This window comes from Mytilus trossulus, chromosome 7 (assembly GCF_036588685.1).
Source record: "Mytilus trossulus isolate FHL-02 chromosome 7, PNRI_Mtr1.1.1.hap1, whole genome shotgun sequence".
Classification (NCBI taxonomy): domain Eukaryota; kingdom Metazoa; phylum Mollusca; class Bivalvia; order Mytilida; family Mytilidae; genus Mytilus; species Mytilus trossulus.
This window is the reverse complement of record NC_086379.1, coordinates 71177058-71198472: the sequence shown is the minus strand read 5'-3', so window position 1 is coordinate 71198472 and position 21415 is coordinate 71177058. Positions and strand designations below refer to the sequence as shown.

Below are 21415 nucleotides of genomic sequence, written 5' to 3'. Positions count from 1 at the left end.
TGTTTTTCTTTCAGTATGTGGTTATATCCTTGTATCGTGGTTGTATTTCTAGACTCTGTTTTCGGTTGTGTCTGTCTTGAAAGTCTCTCTGAGGCTAAAATTACGTTGTAGTAGTATATTTATAGACAACTTCTTTGAAATGGCTCTGAGAAATTTAACATTTTAGTAAAACCAATATTCCAAATATTCTAAGATATTTAAGACGAGTACCAACTATACAATTATTTGGCTATAGACCGCAATGACATAGCCAAAAGGGAAAATGACAATTAATCAATGGTCTAGGAAAACAAACTAATGCTACATCCTTCAATAAGCTACCTGATTATTCTGCGTTGTTACTCCGTTATTATTTATCTCATTATTTAGAGGATAACGGGACATAAATTACAGGATGACCGTTTATAACGTGCTTAATGCATTGGAACGCTAGTCGTATTGGGAGACTAAATAGAATGTAAATTACAGATCGACTCTTTGTAATGCCCATTATGGGTTAACATGTTTAAAGATTTTATCTGCATTTAGATTCACGCCAATGCAACCTTTATCATACAATCTTATAACAAGTATTAATCTCAATTGTCATAGCAAAATCCTCTCACGATTATTGACGATCACAGAGAAACATCAAGCACATTAAACACTTCTAAATTAAAATATAAAAGAACACTCACAAAAAAGAAGCTGTCAAGACGGAAAACAAGCAGAAAAAAAATACGAACAATTAAAAAAAATGTATGTTTCCATAAAGGGGACAATATCATTTATTCAAGCTGCTGCCTTACTTTGTCAAATGATACTACACACAGAATTCTTAAGCCAATATCTTTGGAGGCACCATTTTTAGAGTTCAAATTATTCAAACTGCAAACTACAAAAGCGAATATGATGATATGAAGCAGGAAATACGTGTGGATAACTATTTCTACGAAAATAATGTTGGTTTCAGATTACAGATAACATTTTAAAAACGTTGAAGTTGATGACTTATGTAATCATGTATTGACTAACCATCATACAAGTAGGAGAAGAAAGGACATTCAAAGTCACATATTTTAATAAGTGCAAAAAAATAATGATGCAATTTTTATAGATAAGTCAATGGAATCAGTATCTGTTATAACAATATTTCAAGTTTTGATTCAGATAATTATACACATTACTATATCACTGTGAACTAATTAAAATTGATTGTATTTAACAAGTTTATGAAGTTATCATGTCACGATAGATACAATTATCAACTTTTTATAACAAAGTCAAAGATAATATCAGATTATATAAAAATGTTCAAACATCTTTGCTGTATTATATTTCCAATTCGTTTGTTCAATAAGCAAATAATTATTTTAACAATTCACACGCACAATAGATATTTTTACACTTTCATATATACTGATTATGACACGCTGGGTTGCATCTGCTTCTAGATGAATGAAATATTGAAAGGTGTGATCAACCAGTAAAATTGGCTTATGATGTCAGGTGATCGTGGGAATTTTAGAATCAATCTTCGAGTATAGAGTGAATACTGGGTAACACATCAATCATTTGTTATAAGCTGGACCACATTAACATGGCTTCTATTTAGGAAATTTACATAATTGAGTTTTATGTGTTATGTTTAATATGCATTAGATTATAGATATTTGAACTACACCGCCCAAGTGAAAAAGGGAGGGAAAATTCCGAGTGGTTATTAAACTCATAAGTCGACGAAAAACACACAAGGCTATGGTAAAAAATAACATAAAGACATACAACAGTCTCTACTATGGTCTACTTATGGTATCACAACATTGAAACCAAACAAACAGTAAGACGAGTGCCAACAAAATCAAGGAATTAAAACCGGTTTACGTAATTAAAAGAAGCGTTGCGGTAGCAGACATGATATTAAGAGAAGTTTGTTCTGTCAATGAGAAAATTCATTAGCAGAACTTTCATTGCTAAGTCAATGATTTGTTATTAGTGGACACAATATTATGCTCAATCTATTTAATTTATAAAACGGATCTTCCATTCAACAAACAATCCTTGCATCATACAAATAGTAGTCTTATTCGACTGTATAAAAATCAAAAACATTTTTACGGGAGGGTATAAAACTTAACCGTTACGTATACACGACGACCTTGAGCAAAGAATGTAGGGCAACTAACTTTTAAAAATGAGAATGGAAATGGTGAATGTGTCAAAGAGACAACAACCCGAACAAATAGCAGAAAACAGCCAAAGACGATGTTTCTTAGTCAAAACAGCGTGAAAATCCTGTAACCGGCGGCGTGCTTCAGATGGCCCACAAACAAAATATATTTGAATATTTCAAGACAGAATTAATCTTACCCTTATACCAAATCAATGTCAATTATATGGTCAGCAGAGAACTGTCAAACCTATTGTTACATCTCGGGGCAAAAACACGGTATATATCTGCCGGTACAACAGTTGATTATACTCAATGAATATTTTTCTTTAAACTGCTACAGTCAAAGTGTCCAACATTTGGGATTTTTTTTTTAATCCTGCCTTGAACTAACGTATTTTTTCTGATGTTGAAGCAAAAAACTCGGGTCTTTTTCATCAATGTGTAGAGACAATATGCTTATAATCACCACAATCACATAGTATTGTTTTCAATTAAATTTTGTTTTCAGGTTAAAAGATTAGTGAATAAAACCTTTTTGATCATATTGTAAGATGAAAATATTTTAACATAAAAGCATTTAGTCTTTTTATTAAATTGCGATTTAACAAAACACTTTTCAACTCATACCTGTATTTAACATTACTGAGAAAGGGCAATTAGTTAGACATCATAAAAGATAACTGTTTACACAAACTTTAACGTAATGTTGTATGCTCTTCTCTTTACACTTAACAAAAATGTATTATTATAGACGTTAGTAGTATACTCATGATAATGCTCAACTCAAGGTACCAAGTGCGAGTTTAGCGGAAACTTTTTTTAAGAAATAATTTGGAAACTAAATAATGGAATTGATATCATTTATGACCTAAGTATTTAAAAAGTCTTGTTGACGTCTTACAGTATTCCAGCTGAACATCATTTGTTATTTTAAAACAATGTAGCATGTATACGTATACATAATGCAATAAAAGACAATAAATCAATATTTTTTTCTAAATTTTCAACGAGCAAAAAAAGCCTTGAAATTACAACATCTTTGTTAAGATTGGAATATAGATAATGGAAAAGTCAAATAGAAGTCATTTTCAAAAATCATAATTAGTAAATTTAAAAAGAGTATATAAAACTGTTCATTTTGTTCCTTTTCGTATTTTATGTTCATAGTATTTTTTAATTAAAATGAGCTATGTTCTCTCAAATCAAAATGATTAACATTGTCAAATTAAAAGTGAACTTTATAAAACTTACGAATCGTGCATAAGGTTGAAGTTATCCTGTCTTCAAAAATAATAGTTAAAATACCATTCTCATTAAAGTAGTAATTGTTTCTCTTTGTTGAAAATTTTTAAGTCACTATGTAAATATTTATTTTTTAAACAAAGCATTGTTCTACTTCCTGTGTGAACTGTCAAGGTTTTATTTTATTATTACCAGGTTATTATCAAAGATTAAAATTATTGATTATTAAACTAACAAAAGAAGCATTGATGACAAAATATTTTCACTGCGTACAAAAATAATCAAAATATTTTAAGTCAAATATATTGGTCTAATAATAAATTCCGAGATACTTTTATTCATAAACACATAGCTCTGTTTGTTTCTTGTAATGTATTTCTCTTTGAACAATACAATACTGACAACGAATAATCGAAATATGAAATACAACACAAATACAATTAACGGTACCAATTTTCTTGCACCTCGCATCTCTACAAAACATGTCTCGCTCGTGGCCAAAATATTTGAAAATCCAAAGCTTAGATAAAAGATGAAAAGCTATAATCCAAAAGGTCCAAAAAGTATACCCAAATCCGTGATAATTATTAATTTGATGTTAGCAATCGTTTTAGATTATTTTAACATGCACTCGGTGCCTCTTAGAAATATTCAATATTAGACTATCCAGTATCAACGACATATGCAGGAAGGATGAAAGTGACAGCTATCTATTGTCTGGGTATAACCATAATAATAGGATACTGGCTATATGTCTAAATCTCAGAGAATGCTTTTGTCAGTTGACGTCTTTTAAAATATTTAATAACATAAAAGCGCTACTCCTTTTTTTCAATTATTAATTTTTCAATGTTTGTGAATGCTGCATTGTGTATTAATCAGTGCCTAATGTCTTTAGTATTTGTTAATTCGGAATAATGCAGTGGTTTTGATATTTTTTAAAGTTTATACTTGTTTTTGCTTTTCACTTTTCGTATGACGGTCTAACCTTTTAAAATACATTATTTTCGTATGTCGTTCTGACTTTTTCACAATATATTAATTGAAATAATGAAAGAAAACCACTTTATATTTACTTTAATTTATTTTACCTAAAGTAATAAGTAAATAATTAAAAAATACTATATTTTCTAAATTATTGCCTCAGCTTTTAGTCAATTAAAATAAAAATATATTTCCTGTTTATTAAATATATACAATAGCATTCCCTAATTTAACCTAGGAAAAATAATAAAGATCATATCTCGGTTCTGTCCGAACAAACATGTGCTATCAAGAGTGAAACATTGAAATTTAAAGATTCATCAGATAAAACTCAATAATTGATAAACAACGTGACCAAAAATGTTAAAATATTATAGTACACATCAGCCAGCGTAAATTTGGAAAAATACCAGGCCAATCTTTAAAACATTTCATATACTTAAATATTGTATCAGTAACAAGTTTTACGAAAGATCAGTCTTTTTCGACATCAAGTTCGTTCAAATCATTACGACACGTGAAATATATAAAATAAAATGATTCTGGAGGTTGCATAGACGCATCAGGTTCAGTTGAACATCAAAAGGTAAATTCACACACATACTGAACTCCAAGGAATTTTCAAAAAGTAAAGTCGTAATCAAATGTAAAAATTAAAAGCTCAAACACATCAAACGAATGGATTACAAATGTCATATTCCTTACTTGGTACAGGCTTTTTATTATGTAGAAATGGCAGATAAAAACAAGTTTTATAGCTAGCTAAACCTCTCATTTGTTTGACAGCCGTATAAAATTTCATAATAATGACAGCGATGTGTGACCCAAAAACACTGACATAGAAGGAAAACATGTCAAAAATATGGGTACAGCAGTCAACATTGCGTTATTATTTAAATCACTATAAAAACAAAAAAATATTTGAACTAACATCAACCATGAAACAATAACATTTAATGAGGGGATGTATAAGTACAGATCTAGAGCCACGTCACATGTAAGAAAGATACAAAAAAAGGCACATTGACAAAGCACATTAGCAAAAACTAAAGACAATAATACAGAACTTATCATAGAACAATAACACAATGACGGGATGGACAAGAACAGGGCCATATCATATGTAACCAGGAAACACAAAAAAGGCATACATAAACAGCATTTTAGCAAATATAAAAGACAAGAATACAAAAATTAGCATACTGTTAGAACTATAGAATTATCATGATAAGATTATCTTGTTCTTTAAGTATTTTAGCCTTGTCGCTTTTTGTGATCAACCGACACGAAAACATTGACGGTTTGTATCATTTCAGTGTATGTTGAACACAAACCTTCGACTGAGCAGTCCAGCACGCATTCATCATTTATCATTTTCCGTAATGTCTTATTCTTGAGATTTAAACAGCTATGCTATGTCCACACCTTACCCCCAAATTATACAGATACAGGAGTGTTAGAAGTGAACAGATATATGATATGTCTACACCTTACCCCAAGTTATTCAGATACAGGAGTGTTAGAAGTGAACAGCTATGCTATGTTCACACCTTACCCCAAGTTATTCAGATACAGGAGTGTTAGAAGTGAACAGCTATGCTATATTCACACCTTACCCTAAGTTATGCAGATACAGGAGTGTTAGAAGTGAACATCTATGCTATGTTCACACCTTACCCCAAGTTATACAGATACAGGAGTGTTAGAAGTGAACAGTTATGCTATGTTCACACCTTACCCCAAGTTATTCAGATACAGGAGTGATAGAAGTGAACAGCTATGATATGTTCACACCTTACCCCAAGTTATACAGATACAGGAGTGTTAGAAGTGAACAGTTATGCTATGTTCACACTTACCCCAAGTTATACAGATACAGGAGTGTTAGAAGTGAACAGGTATGATATGTCCACACCTTACCCCAAGTTATACAGATACAGGAGTGTTAGAAGTGAACAGCTATGATATGTCCACACCTTACCCCAAGTTATACAGATACAGGAGTGTTAGAAGTGAACAGTTATGCTATGTTCACACCTTACCCCAAGTTATTCAGATAGAGGAGTGTTAGAAGTGAACAGCTATGATATGTCTACACCTTACCCCAAGTTATACAGATACAGGAGTGTTAGAAGTGAACAGCTATGCTATGTCTACACCTTACCCCCAAGTTATACAGATACAGGAGTGTTAGAAGTGAACAGCTATGCTATGTTCACACTTACCCCAAGTTATACAGATACAGGAGTGTTAGAAGTGAACAGCTATGATATGTCCACATCTTACCCCAAGTTATACAGATACAGGAGTGTTAGAAGTGAACAGCTATGATATGTCCACACCTTACCCCAAGTTATACAGATACAGGAGTGTTAGAAGTGAACAGTTATGCTATGTCCACACCTTATCTCAAGTTATACAGATACAGGAGTGTTAGAAGTGAACAGCTATGATATGTCTACACCTTACCCCAAGTTATACAGATACAGGAGTGTTAGAAGTGAACAGCTATGCTATGTCTACACCTTACCCCCAAGTTATACAAATACAGGAGTGTTAGAAGTGAACAGCTATGCTATGTTCACACCTTACCCCAAGTTATACAGATACAGGAGTGTTAGAAGTGAACAGCTATGCTATGTTCATACCTTACCCCAAGTTATTCAGATACAGGAGTGTTCATATCCTTTGGTTCTACATAATTATCAACCCACAGTCTTTCTCAAAGATTTCATTAACACTTATCTGTAGCAACCGATTAAATATTCATTCAAATGGTACAGGCTACATTGCATGTTTAATCTTTTGGAAGAAAAATATTCATACGGCAAAATAATTAAACACTTATATTTTATGAATGGAAAATCAATAGCTGGCTCACGAACGGGTGGAAATTATGATAGGTTACTGTACCACAGAGCTCAACTTTGTTTTGTTTTTTTTAAATTTTAGAATAGTATTTTCATAACCAATACTATATAACCAATTTCAGTATACGTCTATATAGATGTATTTTAGATAACTAAGAACCATTTACTTGCAATCTCGACAATAAATCCATGTTCCCGTACTAGCCATTATTTCCATATAACGATTATCAGGCTTTATGGTCTTGTGTGATTCAGTAATTACTTATAGGCGGGAAATGTTCCATACCGGAAGTCAGATAATAGGTTTACAATGAGAGAACTACATCATGAAACATGAACTATCCACATCAAATACAATAACAAAATAACGCTAACATTACCGTTTATTAAACAACCTTGTCTCGCATATGCTTCTGTAGTTATCTTTGAGTTAACCTCGGAATGGCCAACATGATAAACGGTTTAAACTTCCATGAAAAAGTAGCAAAAACTTCCATGAAAAAGTAGCAAAATTAATAAGGTCTAATCTACGGGACGATCTAACAATGAAAACGAGATTAAAGTATAAGATACTATATAAATAACACATAGCTGAGAGGGTGAAAGAGTAGATTGGTACCCCGAGAAAACATTGTCAACTGAGACAATGCTTCTTTTCAATGTTAAAGACATATCAAAGTTAAACGGATTAGGAAGAACTTAAATGCTTTAAAATTTATCAGTAAATAATAATGAAAAAAAAAGGTACAATATGTAATACGATTTTATGTTATAAAACAGACCATTGCAATGTTATATAATAGGTCAGCATTTGCACTATATTAATTTCTGTGCCATTTAGTCTGTAGTGGAGAATTGTCTTATTGCCAATTATATTACATATTCTTTTTGTGTTAATATTTACCAGGAACGATACACAATTTTTGTCTATAGAAGGTCATTTATGTATGGAGACCAAAACACGTCAAACAGCAATAATAGCAAAATACATTTAGAGATTACCCTACGTCATCAACGCTACAGGTGAATATTCGACAAATGTCAAACAATAATTAAGAAGCGAATAACTGGTACTATACTAGTCACGCATATCACAACAGTAAAATTATATTAACAGTTACTTTTTGAAGAAGAAAAAAAACACATAGTACATTAAATATGTTATGTACAGAAATATGTCAATTATCAAATATTGGTATGTATATGGAGGAGTAATCATGCATTAACACCTACAGTATATCAATATATATTCTACGACAGAACTTCCTCCGCTCATCTAATAAAATATTAAATATTAAAGCATAATGTCACAAAATTAATGATTTACTTTATAGACCGTTTATGATTCAGAAAAAAATCTTTACTTATACAGTGTAGCTTGCTAGACAAAACTGTTTAGTCGAGAATTTAATTATGCAGATAAAAACCCAATATGGTGAGTAATGGAAGGAAAAAGGCTGACTATCCCCTTTGAAATCGTTTAAACTGGAAACAAAGTAGAAATGTAAACTGAAAATCGAAATTTTGAAAAAGTACTAACCAAAGGTTATTTTAAGAACATCAATGAAAAATAAACCTCCAGATAAATGATTTTATTCGTGACTCGGGATTTAACTTAAAGAAGAGCGAGGTGTGAACAAAATTGAAATAACCTTCATTGTTTTGAATAAACATGTAAAATCTTTATTGTTTTAGTTCTTAGTCATAAATTCACACAAAGTGCATCTGCCTTAACTTTGCCTGTACTACATGGTCTATCGGTTCCATTTCCGTTCTTTTCAAAAGGTCACAGTCTCCTTTAAAAAAGTTTAAAACTCTTTTTAGTATGAAAACACCACAAAAAGCGAAACTTTTAGGAGAAATGAAAACAGATAACAACCTAAAACTAGAGGCTCTCAAGAGCCTGTGTCGCTCCCCTTGGTTTATGTGCATATTAAACAATGGACTCAGATAAATTCTCTATCTATAATGAAGTGGCCGGCACCGGACGTTTGCGCTTTTTCATAGGACATTTGCGCTTTTTTTTGTGGACACTTGCGCTTCAAAACATAGGACATTTGCGCTTTTTAAAAATAGACATTTGCACTTTTTACATAGGACATTTGCGCTTTTTTTTTTATATATCTATTTCAACAGAATAAGTACAAGGCAAATATTTAAATGTTCCGTCCATAAAAATTTCTTCAACATAACACAAGCATTCTAAATTGGTTGTACATGTAATAATTATTATTCCATTGTCGCATTGTTGATGATTATGATAATTATTCTGATTAAAAATATTAGAAGTCCCATCGTCCGTTTTAGTTCTTGCATTACAATTTTTAACGGTACATCTCCATGAAAGGTCTCCAATTTTTTAGGGTTTGGTCGAAACGATAAAAAAAAAATCCATCAAGACATATACATTTTTTTTCTTTACTAGTCACTATAACTTTAAAATCCATGTTCAAAACTGTAAATGTGAACTAACTAAATAAATGACAAACATAAGTTAAATTTATTAACGTAATGATTACTTTTCATTAAGATTACAGGTAGTGGACTATAGGTAAAAAGCGCAAATGTCCGGTCAATTTAATACAGGTGAATCAAAATTAAAAGCGCAAATGTCCATAGTATTTGAAGCGCAAATGTCCTATCGTTTTACAGGTAAAAAAGCGCAAACGTCCTGTGCCCGAAGTGGCCCAGTAATTACAGTGGAAAATATTTTCTAAAAATCTACCCAAAAGGGGTCAACTGACCATAGCAGTCGTGCTGACTTATTTGTAAATCTTACTTTGCTGAACAATATTGCTGTTTACTGTTTATCTCTATCTATAATATTATTCAAGATAATAACCAAAAACAGCAAAATTTCCTTAAAATTACTAATTCAGAGGCAGCAACCCAACAACAAGTTGTTCGATTCATCTGAAACTTTCAAGGCAGATTTGCTCTTAATGCTTTGGTTTTTGAGTTATAAGCCAAACACTGCATGTTACCCCTATGTTCTATTTTCAGCCATGGCGTCCATCTTGATTGGTTGACCTGGTCACCGGACACAATTTTCAAATAAGATACCCCAATGATGATTGTGGGTAATTTGGTTTAATTTGGATCAGTAGTTTCAGAGAAGAAGACTTTTGTAAAAGATTACTAAGTTTTACGAAAAATGGTTAAAAATTGACTAAAAAGGGCAATAACTCCTAAAGGGGTCAACTGAACATTTTGGTCATGTTGACTTATTTGTTAATCTTATTTTGCTGAACATTATTGCCTTTAACAGTTTATCTCTATCTATAATATTATTCAAGATAATAACCAAAAACAGCAAAATTTCCTTAAAATTACTAATTCAGGGGCAGCAACCCAACAACGGGTTGTTCGATTCATCTGAAACTTCCAGGGCAGATAGATCTTGACCTGATAAACAATTTAACTCCGTACCAGATTTGCTCGTAATGCTTTGGTTTTTGAGTTATAAGCCAAAAACTGCATGTTACCCCTATGGTTTATTTTTAGCCATGGCGGTCATCTTGGTTGGTTGACCGGGTCAGCGGACAGAATTTTTAAACTAGATACCCAAATGATGATTGTGGGCAAGTTTGGTTTAATTTGGCTCAGTAGTTTCAGAGGAGAAGATTTTTGTAAAAGATTACTTAGATTTACGAAAAATGGTTAAAAATTGACTAAAAAGGGCAATAACTCCTAAGGGGTCAACTGAACATTTTGGTCAAGTTGACTTATTTGTAAATCTTATTTTGCTGAACATTTTTGCCTTTTACAGTTTATCTCTATCTATAATATTATTCAAGATAATAACCAAAAACAGCAAAATTTCCTTAAAACTACCAACTCAGGGGCAGCAACCCAACAAGGGATTGTTCGATTCATCTGAAATTTTACACTAGATACCCTAATGATGATTGTGGCCAAGTTTGGTTTAATTTGGCCCAGTAGTTTCAGAGGAGACGATTTTTGTAAAAGTTAACGACGACGGACGACGACGACGACGACGGACGCCGGACGCAAAGTGATGGGAAAAGCGCACTAGGCCCGAAGTGCCAGGTGAGCTAAAAAACAAGAACATCAGAGACCTAATGGTATCACGTAAATTGGAGTTTTTTTTGTTAAAATGTATTACCTAACAAAATCAATTCCTATCAATTATAAGCCTATCTGACCTTATATAAAGAATCGGTTATTGTTTATCGGATGTAAATTCTTTGTACAGGAAATCAGATAATAAGTTTTACAACGTCAAAACATGCAATGGCTCCATTAAATAAAATAACAACACTCCTGTCTGTTATCAAAGTATCACCAAGAAAGTTCATGTATTGATATTTAGAAAAAATATTCATTTCGAAACAATTGAAGAAAAACACAGTATTAGTTTTTTATAGTCTAATCGTGTACAGGTTATTTGATTGAGAAACTTAAAAACGGTTCCTAGTTCTAAATTAATATTTTCTGTGACTGTTTTATGATCATATTCAATTTATAAACATGTTTATAATGGAGAAATTTAGTGGGAGAAATTGAAGCAAACCGAACTCAGTCAGAAACGTTGTCAAGTGATTATTTGCCAAACTCTTACGTTTGTTGGAATGGGCGTATGTTCTTTGTCTATTTTTGAAGGTGGTCGTTTTACTAATTGAATTCATCTATAGTGTTTCGGCACATTTACAATTATTTTTATAAACCTTTATATAGTATTGTTAACTTTAACTGTTATTCATCATTTGTCCATTTAAAATGATTACGTTATTGTGCATGGGTCACGTTAACTTGTTATTTTAATAAACTAGACAATTTTTTTCTTTCTATTTTATTAACACGAAGGTCGACCTAATTACCTCATTATAAACGACACAAACAAGAAGTACAACGAACTTGCCAATTATATAATACAAGAACCGAAAAAAAACCCGACTACTTGAAAGTTCAGGTATTCTAAAGAACAATTCTATGATATTCTATAGACTTTCTTTATACATGTAAGGGTCCAATGACAAACAACCATTCAACTAAAGAGGTGAGTGGTTTTTTTTTGTGTGTGTGGTTTTTTTTTACAGGATGCATATTAAAAATTAAAGTGAAACAGATAACTGCTTGGGGAATTCTTTATATATTGTTCATAAATATCAAATATGCACGAGTGTACAGACATTTTCAAATAAGTTACTATTACAATATGATGTTAGGTAGACCTTAGATTAGCTTCTGCTCACCCGGAGATAATCAATTAAATCTTACAGAGAACCGTTGCAGCATTTCTTATGAAATATTGAAAAATATTCACCAAAACTAATTGAAATTTACAAGTTGTGTTAAATATGACAACATGGAACCTTTAAAACTACTAATTCTGCACTTTTTGTTTTGTAACACTCAGTATTGAATATTACAGTGTTTTAAAATGTCAGCAATTTTGCATCTTTAAAAATACAATATTTTAACACTTTTACTTCTATCAATAATTCGAACAGATACCACAGAAAAATATCATCACCAAACTAAATGTTTACTTGTAGCTAGTGGAATCATAGTGACACCGACAAGTATTTCGTAACTTTGAGTCAGACATAAATTGGGTGACTGTCAAGCTCCGATCACTTGCGCGATTCAATCTAAATAGTAATTTAGCATATATTAAATATTTATTTAAAGATTCTTTTGATTTTTAAGCTCCTCACTTTCAACAAATATAGATCCTTGACTTTGGTTTTGACTGTTCCTGATAAAGGTAAATCCAGTAAAGGGTTTCTGAGTAATGGAACTAAGTTTTCACATAGTCGAGCGCGGACTAAGAAATTTTTGAATGCTACATGTTTGATTGTTTGTGTTTATTGAAAGCTTCCCAATCTTTTAATAAAGAATATAACTTTGTCTGCATGTCAAAAGTCTGGAATAGGAAAAATCAGTAATTTGCCGTTTTCTTGTGTTATTTATAGATGCTTTTTTATGTAAACTTTTTGTTAAAGATAAGGCCGTTAGTTTTTCGTGTGAACCGTTCGTCCTTTTTACATGTCGGGTTTCGTTTATTTTACGGTTTATACGTTATGGATTTTTCACATTGTTGAAAGCCGTACGGTTTCCCATAATTGCTCACATCCTCTTCGTCAAACTTTGGTTGATAGCTGTCTCAGTGACAATTATTCCACATATATCTCTCCTTATTTATATACTGATGCATATCATTTCAGATACATGCCAAGTGTACTTCTATAATATTGCTTTTGATTCGGTACATCAGGCTGACGATGCAATGATTAACAATCAGAACTCATAAGTCAAAGAGAGGCTGGCAAACCATGATAAATTACGAAAAAGTACGAAAAGTCTACAAAACACTTGACGTCACTTAGTCTACACAGAAAACTAAAGTGATGAACAACACGTACTTCCATCATAAACTGGGGGTCTCGTGTACCCAATAAAGTAAGCAAATCCTGTGTTGCTCATGTTAAGTATACAAAATTGGTAAGTCCCTGTTTCTAAACCAATGATGACTGTCTTTTGATTTGTATGTTCATTTTTTTTTTATTTGATGTATTACTTGCCATGAAAAGACATTTTAAAAGTTGTTCAAAAACGTGAAAGTGAAAATTAACTCTCAAAATATACACGCCTTTTTGTAAAATATAATCCATAGTATTATCACATCATATTCATGTGATAAATTAAATTCATTTTTATGACTTTTTAGTTGATATTGAATATTAAGCTTCTCCTATGTCAACTCAATGGTGGTAAATATACTTTAGGGCGTTTTATATGACGAAAATAGTTTAAATGACATCTATGGGGAGTTAAGATATATTAATTTAGGCTGTAAAGACATTAAAAGTCTATTAAATATCTTTAAAGTACGATAAAAGTTCAAACTATTCTGATTTCTCATCGAAATTTCTCAATGTCATTGTGGTTATTGAAGATCACCATTTTCTTCTCAAAAGAAGAGGGAAAATAAATATAACACATTTTTTTTTGTCATTTGCAAAATTTTCTAAACAAGAGTCATTGTTGAAAAATATTCAATGTGAAAATGGGAAAATATCGATATTTTTTTTAACAAGAAAAATGTACATGATTTGGGGGATATTATTTAATTATATTATAATTTAATTTTGGATGTAACGCGTCTTCTGATTGGCCGACGATATTTTGTTATGAGAACATAGATATAATTTAGTCATGTGACCGTGACGTCATCAACGTTTTTCATGGTTTTCTACGGTTAAAAATGGAATTTAGAATTAAATTATAAGAAATGACTGTAATATTTTTTCTGTCTATTTGAAATAACATAAAAAATGTGGTAGACAGAAAAAATGTTACAGTTATTCCTTTTAAAATATATATAGATTCTTCCACTGCATCGAGTGTGATACGATATTTATCCACACGATGCAGTTAAATTTTCAAATTTAAAACGCGAGGCTCGCCGAGTGTTTTAAATATTTTAAATTTAACTGTCGAGAGTGGATAAATATCGTATTACACGAGATTTGGTGGTAGAATCTGTTTCTCTAATGATTTTCAAACAATACGCAGGCACACTTATTCCTGCTTTGCCACTGATCTGCAAAAAGATGTTCTTTCTATGGGACGTCATCGGACATAGTCGCCTTTTTCCATGCCGTCACAAAAGGTATTTCAGAGGAGAGCAAGAAAATTCGACGTCATAAACGGATTTTAACCAATGAAGTACTGAGATCAATAGAACCACACGTTGATTAATATTTTTTTTATACAATTGGTGCAGAAAGGGATTAATTGACGAAGAATTAGAGAAACAGATATCAAACACTCAAAATATTTGCAATTAAATGGAATAAAAGTAAATAAAAAAGAAAATGGGAACCCCAACCGACTCCACAGGACAAAAATAGAACTACAAACAAAGACCAAAAACAACAAACATATATGAATGCATGGTCCAAATAACTTGGCTTACCTCAGTGGCACAAAGGACTACGGTGAAGTATTCGTGCAAGTTAATTACACTATGTAAGGCATTATATGAACAATATCTGTAGAATTAATTTCAGTATTCACCCTGTATACTGTTTACAGTAAAGCATATAAATAATCGAATTTTGAGAAAATACAAAAAATATTTTTAACATGCAAAATCTTCAAAGCGTAATAAAAGAGGAATTCAAAAGATTTGGTAATTATTTAATGTAATGTTAATAAAACCTACACGAAAGGCAAACACACAATAATTGGTATTCCCTAGTGTGCTTACAAATGTGAAAATAAGACTTTCTTGTTTAAAACCTACAATTAGATGTCCATAATGAGGACATTACCTTTATATCGGCGTCTTGTGGCCAAATTGTATCTTATAATTTTGAATAAAACCACAAATTGCACATTTGAATGTCGAGGTTTTCACCTTGTCAACGAATTCAATTACTGACAAAATAATTTGATTTTGTATAAATGAACCAGGTGTACATGTACAATGACCAAATGTTGACCTGCGCCACGCTGCTTAATTAAGTTGATAAAATAGTTTCACATGTGTATAAAATCGGTATTTTAATTTTGTTTCTAAGTATCAAACTTATATAGATATAGGAAGATGTGGTGTGAGTGCCAATAAGACAACTCTCCATCCAAATAACAATTTAAAAATTAAACCATTATAGGTTAAAGTACGGCCTTCAACACGGAGCCTTGGCTCACACCGAACAACAAGCTATAAAGGGCACCAAAATTACTAGTGTAAAACCATTCAAACGGGAAAACCAACGGTCTAATCTATATAAACAAAACGAGAAACGAGAAACACGTATATATTACATAAACAAACGACAACTACTGTACATCAGATTCCTAGTTAATCTATCATTGGTAGTAAAAAGAGAATTTTTAAGTTCTACGAAATAATGAAACTATTTTTTTACCAATCCTTGAAAACGACACACACAATTTCGAAATATGAAATGTTCCATGCAACAGCAATCTATTGCTTTCAACCGAAATATGAAATACGACTTACAATGACATAAAGTATTACATGATATTTACTGTTATAGCTTGCAGTCATTTTAAGCTGACGGAAAAACTCAAAAGTACAATTGACATTTAAGATCATGAAATAATTTTTGTCATCATTGTTTTCTAATTTTAATTTACATTACTCTTCCATTTAATTAGGAAGATGCCTCTGCCAAAGTCAGGAATATAGCAGTTGTTTTTCACTTGTTCCGTTGATTTATAGCTTTTCACTTTTTGACTTTTTATGGACTTTCCCTGTTAGTATTTGCATTGGACTTAAGTAATTTTATTTACCTTTAGGAACTTTCATTTTCAAAGGTATAAAAGCTTTATTAACAAATTTTGAAGGAAATATCAAAGTCATCTCTGTAAGATGTGCTAGCTCTGTTCATCATACGGATAATTTTCATATTCCTATGACGTGCCAACTTTTACTCATATAAGGAAGCGTTCAACTATCAAATCATTTTGGTCCATTAATCAACTCAATAATGAATGTGTCCTTCGGGAGAATCAGTTGCATGTTAATTTCACATTAGCCTCTGTTTGCATTTAGTTTGATCAATCAAAACAGCTTGTAAGAAAAGACTATGCAAACGGAAATGCATCAATGGTTTTCTCTCTATATAGAAGTAAAGAAGAACAGTTGGGGAGCTCATAGATTATTGTTTAAATTATTTCACAGTCGATACAAAAGGAAAATAAATAACCAATATAAAAGGCAAACAGGAAACAGATATAAATAGGATTCTTAAAGAAATATAATTAGGAAAAATAGCTATATTGGTACGAATACATTGAACTTATTCTACATATTTACAATTTGAATGGTCTATTACGTTATTTTTTGTTCCCCAATATAAATTTGACAATGTAAATCAGGCAGTATTTGAATGGATCGGTCAAGGTATATACGTTCAGGGGAATATCATGGTAAGTTCTTAAAATTAGATTTACAGAGGTTAAATAATAATTCATTAAAGCAGTAAAGGTTCAGTACACAACCAGAGAGCACCTGATTTCATAAGACAGATAGAACACATATACCAACGAATTAAAACTGCGCAAGTACGGAATTCAGTTAAGTGTCTATATTAGCCTATTGTCTCTAAAGTATTAATTTGGAATATACCACGCCTTTTAACATACATAGGTAAAGAGCATGTTAACCAAAAAGGTTTCCCGCCATTCTACTTATTTATTATTTTAAACGATTTGCAACAATTTACTTAATATACTCTGTTACATCTTCATGTACGCGAGACTGTATCATTGTACCATACGCAAACCAGAAGGAAACAATCGATATAAACTACTGTAACAAGTCGTATTCAAATTACAACAGCAAAGATAAAACAAGCTCAAGTAAACAGCTTGTGTTGCAGGTACCTGCAACTCTCATCAAACAGATGAACATCCTTGAAATACTATAATCCTTTTAAAATATAAGAAAAATTAGTATGTGATGTGAAAAACTCCAATATATTTATGAATATCTTAACGATTTAAATTTCCTGTTGATTTTAGTAAGATCTAGCCTTACATCAATAATCAGCATCTTAGTGAAAGTCTTCTTCAAAGAAACTTCGGTATTGAGACGTCTGATAATTAGCTTTGATGAGAGGGATTATCATTGTTGTATTAAGTTGGCAAAGTAGTCTTTATAAAAAGGTACAATTGTCCAAAGATCTCAATCAAATTCATTGAAACAAAAAAAGTTTTTCTGATACCGTTAATGTTGCTTTTTTTCAGTAAAATGAAATGTTACTGTATATCATTATTGGTTTTTTTCAATGTTGCAACACCCATAAGATTCACCCAGAAACAAATGGAAGTTTTTAACGAATTTGACGGGCTATAACGCCCTTGCACGGTCGGTCACAGCCATGAACTGATCTCTATACTGACTGTAATAATGTATATGATTGAAACGCTTGAGACGTTGAAAAAAAAATTACCATATTCCCCGTTTATATTTTTGTTTGAAATATCAGCACAAATCCGAAAAGTGCGAGAGCGACTATAGAACGCAAATTTTTTTTTTTTATTTTAATTTTTTTCTTATTTTTTTATACCTTTTTAACACAAATTCATTAATTTTTTTATATATAAAACCGAGAATAAGAACACACACATACAACCAGGAAAAGAAAGATTCTTAGCCATTTTGGTTTTAAATGTATTTTTTTTTTTTTTTTTATTTCAAATGACTTTAAAAACTTTCAATTCGTAGCATTGAATGATTCGGCGTGAAATATTTGTTGTCGATATGTAATAGTTCTGAAATGTTTGATTTGAACAAATAATCGATCAGCTTTGACTTAGTGTCAAATGTATAACTGACATGACGGACAAATATTATAAACTTGCTAATTTGTCTCTAAGGTTAAATTGATAAGTTAGATTTTATCAATATCCTTTAAAAGAATGGAATTACGACAAAAAATGAAATGCAATGATTTGAAATAAAAGTGTCAAGTTAATTGACGGTATCTACTATCGACCGTTAATATGAGAAACTAATATAGCAGAATAATTATCACAATTCATTAATGAATCGGAAAATATTTGAACCTCTACGAGTTATTTAAAAAAAATCAAAAATAATTTCCCGTTCATTAAATTATTTTCGTATATTAAAGATTTTGTACATTGCTGTATATAACTATAGTATGATGGTATAATATTAACTACAGTAAGGTGTTGTATTCTAGTCGATAAATATCACATTAGGTTAATATGATGAGAACCAGTGCGATTTTTATGTTTATGTTATCAGCCTATTTGACTCTACAAGTAAACCCAAGGGATAAATAGGCTGGACCAGATTCATAGTGTGTCCCTTAGGTTACATTCACAGTGTTAAACTGGAGTAGTTTGCATTACTTTGTCTGTGCAAACTGAACAAATATTTAAGTAAGTTGTAATTTGCCCTGTGTTGATTTTCCGCAATCAGATTTCATACACGATACTATCGTTATAAAAGTCCTCTAATAATTTGGTCTTTTGAAGATTACAACGAGTCATGAGAAAACACACTTCTCCCCCAGCCGTTAAAACCTCAAAATCTTAAGTATAGACTGTCCAAATTCCTTTCAGTACCATATTAAATATTTTCTTTTATACTTCGGAATAAGATTTCAATTATATCTATGTATCGAAAGTGATAAAGACGTTTGAAGCTAAAAATTAATTTTATAAGCTCTTGATGCGGAATTCCATGAATTTATAGTGTAGATCAAGTGTGGTAAGATCCTTCTCAAAGCGAGACAGTTTAAATTTTCAGAATAAAAACGCGAGACCTATAGAGAGGTTTTGAAGTTTACGTTACGTTACGAAACCCAATATTTTGTAGAGGCAGTATTTTTTACTAAACGAATTTTAAAGCCGCAAAACAATTTGCTACCTCTGATCCGAATGTTTGCTGGTCTGGTCAAATTTCTTGATGCTTTTAATATGATTTGGAGAGGTTTATTGTCATATGATCAATCTTTGATCTTTGATTGTATTCTGCGCAATGTTTTGTTGGCCTTGTTTTTATTTTTTTTCAATTACCTCCTTGAAGCTTTTCACGGTTTATTTGCACATGTATGCAGAAAACAAGACAAACAAAAAAAAACGTGCAATCCTTAACAGTTTGAGTGTAACCTTACATAAAGTGGCAAGTCATAGGTTGATAAGCAAACACTTTAGTCGTGTCCAACAACTATTCTGAAGATCAATCGTAATATAAAAGGACTTTTAATAGCATTTTATTGGTACTATTGAATATAACAGGTCTTATAAAACTCTTAAATATCCAACAACATTTGTATGAGGTGAAACCTTTTGAAAAGATGGCGTTATAAAAATGACATATATATATATATCTATAACATTATTATCTATTAACGCCAACCTGGGCTGTAATGATTGCTCATTTACTGTATGAAACACAAAATTAAAATTCATTTTCAAAATATATAATGATTCGTGTCTTACTCCTTGAACAATAACAAAAGGGTTACCAAACATCTTACACAAATAATCTTATTTTAATCAACTAAAAAATGAACCTGCTTTTGAGAATCAAAAATCAATGTGCTTTCTTTTGGTCTATTGTTGGATATAAAACATATTCTTCTTACATGGCATTTTGAATACCAAGATAGGAATCAAACAAAGAAATCTTATTCAATTGTCTGTACACTACAATGATACCAGTGACCTTGCAATACATTACCCGACCTGATTTGTTACATCACCATAATATCTAATATGATATTTTCTTTCATCAATAATTGATCAAAAGATTTCAATGGAAATCAATATCGGCTTCACAAACATGTTGTTGTGAATTCGGTCAAATTTTGAAATCACAATATTGCAATTTTATTTTATAAAGATTGATTAAATCTAATTTCAAAATGAAATATTCAGGTATCTTAGTCATAAAATATTTATGAACAATATTGGTAGATATATAAACAATATTTACCTTTAAAACATGTCGATTGAATTATTGGAAATCACAGACTATTGCATATAATAGACCAAAACAACTTTAAGTTAATTAGTTTCATCAACTCAGATACATCCAGGTAAAATCCAGGTAAACATTTTAATTCTAGTGATGTACATTTATAAGTTTATCCAGATTTACACTAATGTTATAATTTCAACATTTAATCAATAAACATTTGTTCAAGTGTTAAATACACTTATTACTGTCATGTTACATCTGTCTCCGTATGAATGAAAGGTATTGGCAGGTGTGATTAACCAATCAGATATTTCATATGGGTCACAGGGTCTGTGTGTGGGAAATTTAATTTGATGGGTGAGCAGGTCAAAATGTTCCAATACATATTATAAGTTAAAGGTTGTTTCCTTTGAAGTTGGAGAATAATTCGATCTAAAGAAGTTATTGTCATGTTAAGAACAACTTTAAACACAATAGGGACGTACAAAATTTAAATGAAAACAAATTTAAAGAAAGACAACAATTACAAGCTTGAAAATATTTTTAAAGAAGCGTTAATTGCAGAGTTCTCAAAATGTCTTATGCTGCTAATAAAATCGTTTCTATGGAGTTGCATCAAAGTTTAAAAAATGTGCATAGTTCGTACGTTCGTTCTAGTCTCACAAGCCATGATATATATCGCTCTTCCTGGAAAATTATCAAAAATAT

At 31.2% G+C, this 21415-nt stretch overlaps 1 protein-coding gene across 3 annotated transcripts in view; it reads right to left on the bottom strand.

The window, feature by feature from the left end:
• Nucleotides 1–20892, bottom strand: part of LOC134725721 (cadherin-23-like) — a 104549-nt gene extending 83657 nt beyond the window's left edge. For 2 of the 3 annotated variants that reach the window (XR_010108587.1, XM_063589755.1), the window contains exon 1: nucleotides 20723–20892. The gene's annotated coding sequence lies outside the window, so the exon portion shown is untranslated. Of the gene's footprint in view, nucleotides 1–3403; nucleotides 3425–20722 lie in introns of those variants that run through there. The other variant, XM_063589756.1, reaches the window with a different exon arrangement.
• Nucleotides 20893–21415: the final 523 nt, after the last annotated feature.